Source organism: Penaeus vannamei, chromosome 37 (genome assembly GCF_042767895.1).
Source record: "Penaeus vannamei isolate JL-2024 chromosome 37, ASM4276789v1, whole genome shotgun sequence".
NCBI classification, from domain to species: domain Eukaryota; kingdom Metazoa; phylum Arthropoda; class Malacostraca; order Decapoda; family Penaeidae; genus Penaeus; species Penaeus vannamei.
The window spans coordinates 11,686,634-11,691,633 of NC_091585.1; positions in this window are offsets into that span (position 1 = coordinate 11,686,634).

Consider the following 5,000-nt stretch of genomic DNA (forward strand, 5'->3'; position numbering starts at 1 on the left):
TCATGCAACGACTTTATAAAAAATTGGTGTCCGGGAACTTAATATGAAGGCTGCATGATCATTCGCAGCAGTGTCCAATATTTCGCGATTTTAAAATTTAGCTGACCATAATGATAAGAATCTAATTCCGAGTCGGCCTATCTGACATTAACCAAGTGATTGTTTCGACGCATTCAGTTCTCCTTTTATAGGGCGTGGGCGTGATATTGAGGCGTCTCGACATCTATTGGGTTTTGTTAACACTTTTATGATTTTCCTCGGTCGTGCCTCCTTCCTCTTCCTCCTCACTCTCCTCGCCCTTCTCCTCCTTCTTCTTCCTCTTTCTCCTTCTCCTCCTTCTCTTTCTTTTCCGCTTCATCTCCTTCTTCTCCTTTCTCTCCTTCTCATTCTCCTTGTCCTGCTTCATCTTCTTCTTCTCTTCTTCCTCCTCCTCCACCACCTGCTCCTCTTCTTCTTTTTCATCTTCTTCTCTGTTTACTTCTTGCTTCTCTTCCTCCTCCTCTTCTTCTTCTTGCGCTCCTCCTCCTCCTCCTCCTCCTCTTCTTCCTCCCCCTTCTTCTTGTTCCTACTTCTGCTCCCTCTCTTCTTCTCCAGCTTCACCTTTCGCTCTCCTCTCTTCCACCTCCACTTCCTCCTCCTCCACCTCTATTTCCATCTTTGCCGCCACTTCTTCTACCTCTCTCCTCTTCCTCCCACTCCCCTCCACCTCCTCCACTCTCTCCCTTCCCCTCCTTCACTACTCCTCCAACTCCACCTTTTCCTCCTCCCCCTCCCCCTCTAGTCCACCTCCTCATCCATCTCCCCATCTCCCCCATCTGCCATTCCCCCACCCCTTTTTCACCTTCCCCTCCTCCTGACTCCCCCATCCACTTCTCCCCACCACCACCTACCGACTCCCCACCTCATTCTCCCCTTCCCTCCTCCCACTCACCCCCTCCCCTCCACTGCCCCCTCCCCCTCCCACTCACCCCCTCTCCACCTCCCACCACCCCCTCTTTACATCACCTTTTACATCACCCTCCCTTCCTCCCACTCCCCCTTCCACCTTCCACGTCCTCCCCCACCACTCCACCTCCCTCCCTCCCTCCCACCCCACCACCACCTCCCCCTCCGCCACGTACCCCACCCCCTTTAACTCACTCATCCCTCAGACGGCAAGAAAGCCTCTGGCAAATGGGTGCGAGCAATACCTCGACGCCAGTTTATAAGGTCATTTTTCGCCGATTTGGAAAAGTCTGCGTCGTCACTTATCAGGGGGAGGGGGGAGGGGGAGAGGGGAGAGGGGGACTGGGGAGGGGAGGAGGGGGAGCGGGAGGGGAGGAGGGGGAGGGGGCAAGAGAAGAGGTGGGAGGAGGAAGAGAGAGGAGAAGAGGAGAAGGAAGAGGAGGAGGAAGGAAGAGAAGGGAAGGAGGAGGAAGAGGTGGAGGAAGAGAGAGGGAAAGGAGGAGGAGGAAGGAGGAAGAGGAGGAGGAGGAAGAGAAGGGAAGAGGCAGGAAGAGAGAGGGAAGAAGGTGGAGGAAGAGAGAGGGATAGAGGAGGATGAAGAAAGAAGGAAGAGGGAGGTGGTGGAGGAAGAGAGAGGGAAGAGGAGATGAAAGAGAGAGGGAAGAGGAGGAGGAAGAAAGAAGGGAAGAGGTGGTGGAGGAAGAGAGAGGAAGGGGAGGAGGAGGAAGAGAGAGGAAAGAGGAGGAAATGGAAGTGAGAAGGACGGAAGAAAGAGGAATGGGTGAGAAGAAGAGGAGACGAAAGAAGAGAGGAAAATAAGGGTGAAGAGACAGTGGAGTGAAAGAAAGGATGAGAGAAAAAAAGTGATAAAGAGAAGAAAAACGAGGATGGGAGAGAGAGGGCACAGCGGAAAGGAGGTGAAGGAGGAAGAGATAACGGAGAGCGAGGAAAAAGGGGGAAAAGGAGATGGCGAAAGGGTAGGAAAACGAGAAAGATGGAAAGAAAGGGATGAGAGGAGAGGAAAGAAGACAAGAGAAGAGGGAACTGAGGAACGAAAGAAGCGAAAGGGAGGAGGAAAGAAAGAGAGAAAGGGATTGAAAGAGAAGGGCAGAAAGGAGAAAGGAGAGAGAGAAAAAAGAGGTTAAGAAAGAAGAGAGGAAAAAAGAAGGAATAGAAAGACAGGGAAAGAGAGAAAGGCGTGAAGAAAAAAATGCGAGAGAATGGCGAAGGATGAGAGACAACATAGGAAGAGAAAAGGAAAAGGAGAATGACAGAAAAGAAGAAAATGGATGAAAATATTAAGGGATTAAAGAACGGAGGTGACATAGGAAAAAGAAGAAAAGGAAGAAGGAAAACAGGAGATGAAAGGTGAGAAGAAAGAGATGGGAAGAGAAGAGTTTAGGAGGAGGAGGAGGAGAAGGGAAACAAGAGAGTAAGAAGGAATGAAAGGAAGGGAAGGAGAGATAGAATAAGGAATATTTAGAGGTGAGGAGGGTGGAGAGAGAGAGAGAGAGATCGGAGAATGGGGGAGAGGAATAAAAGATGATAAGGAGAGACAGACAAAAGACAAAAAAGATTCGAGAAGGAGAACGAAAGAGAAACGACAAGTGAAAGAAGGAGAGAAAGAGAAAGAAAAATAATAAGAAATCCCACCAAACAGACAAAGGAGAGAAAGAGGAAGAGAGAAAGACGAATAAGGAAGAAGAGACCAATAAACTGTCTCTAATTGCCTCAGGAGTAATTAACCTCCCAATGGCACCATGAGGAACCGACAGCAATAAAACATGTTCCTGTGTGGCGTGAGAAGGAAGGACATTAATGCAATTGCCAATCAATAACGCAATAACCGCTCCGAGAGACGCTGACTGCCAGGGTGCCTCACCATGCCCTCGCCCCCCTCCCCCCTCTCCCATTCGCTCTTTGAAAAGTGAAATGAGTGTGTGTGTGTGTGTCTGTGTGAGTGAGTGTGTGTGTGTGAGTGTGTGTGTGTGAGTGAGTGTGTGTGTGTGAGTGTGTGTGAGTGAGTGTGTGTGAGTGAGTGTGTGTGAGTGAGTGTGTGTGAGTGAGTGTGTGTGAGTGAGTGTGTGTGTGTGAGTGAGTGTGTGTGAGTGTGTGTGAGTGAGTGAGTGTGTGTGTGTGTGAGTGAGTGTGTGTGAGTGAGTGAGTGTGTGTGAGTGAGTGTGTGTGAGTGAGTGTGTGTGAGTGTGTGTGAGTGAGTGTGTGTGAGTGAGTGTGTGTGAGTGAGTGTGTGTGAGTGAGTGTGTGTGAGTGAGTGTGTGTAAGTGAGTGTGTGTGAGTGAGTGTGTGTGTGTGAGTGTGTGTGAGTGAGTGTGTGTGAGTGAATGTGTGTGAGTGAGTGTGTGTGTGTATATATACGCATATATAGATATACATATATGTGTGTGCGTGTGTGTGAGTATGTGTGTGTCAAGACTGTCGTCCCACACGTCCATCCATGGTCGAAACGGAAGCTGTCCCCTCCTGTCGCAGTCCTCCTGTGTCTACAGTAGCAGAGGAAACCGCTGCATCGCGCCCTCCATTCCCAAGCCTTGTTTGCCCAAGGAACTTTCTCCCCTCGAGCAAGTCCGGCGAACTCACCCCCTTTGTCACGGCCGGAAGAACTGACACCCCGGAATACAGAAGCGGGCACCTGCCCAGGTTAGGAGCCGCCGGATAAACAGGGGACGTTCTCCATACGCCGTTCTCCATGCGTCGGGGAACAGGAGGAGAGCAAACGGAGACACGGCAGGCGACGGTCTCGTCGTCACCGCTCCGCCCTTGGCTCCCGGGGGACGGCTCTCTCGTGGGGACGCCTCTGCCTCCCTCAGTAAACCCTCAAGCAAAGACTCCTTTCATTCACCTGCTCTGCGCCCCCAACCGTCATACATTGACACACACACACACACACACACACACACATACGCACACACACGCTATAACATATTACATAGCATATTACGTCATGCAAACTCAACGACCACGTGGTTCGTACTTCCTCGTGGGCGCCGTGCCCGCTCGTGCGTGGGTGATTCTAAGTATATACCCACGCCACGCTCTTATCTCTCCGCCCATTACTTGTTGGATATGAGGCGACCCAACTTGACCTTTCTCGCAGCCATCAAACGGATCACACCGAGACAGCCTGACCTGCAGACCTCTGCTCACCCTCCACGCAGCTGCGCTCTTGCAAGGGGCGAGTCGCTACCGCGGCTGCCATGCAGCTGTGACCAGTCTCGTATGTGCTTATTTCTACTCGTGTGTGCAACTGTTAAGATTTAAGAGTAAACCGTTTCAAGTTTATTACTCTGCCCCACCAGTTAAATGTAGAAGGTCACCACGTTGTACACACACGCATACACAGACATATATATATATATATATATATATATATATATATATATATATATATATATATATATATATATATATATATATATATATATATATATATATATATATATCTATATATATATATATATATATAGATAGATAGATAGATAGATAGATAGATAGATAGATATATGTGAGTGTGTGTGCGTGTGTGTGTGTGTGTGTGTACATATGCATACACATATGTGTGTGTGTGTGGGTGTGTGTATACATATATATTCATACATATGTATACACGTACACAGGTGAATGTATTTATCATTGTGTGTGTGTGTTCATGGCATGAAAATATTGGTGCATTTCATATCATCGAAGATTTTTTCCAGCTTAATGAGCAATCTAGTTAACGGTTTGCTAAAAAAAAAAAAAAAAAAAAAAAAAAAAATGCATGTAAAACGTTTGTGTTGATTCGTATATTGAAACAAAAATAAAAACACGAAAATATAAACGTATTAAAAGATTCGCGAACCATAAGCTATTTTTGTCAAGAAGAAGAGAAAAAGAATCAATCATTTCGTGTTTTTTCTTTCATCCTTTTTTGAATCTGTTAAAAAGGAAGCTTCTTCTCATTTCTTTTTCTTTTTTTTTTTCTTTTTCAAAACGCAAAAATCTCTACCCACACTCGAACTGTTTCTGATTTCTACTTTCTGAAATGGAATCCTGGC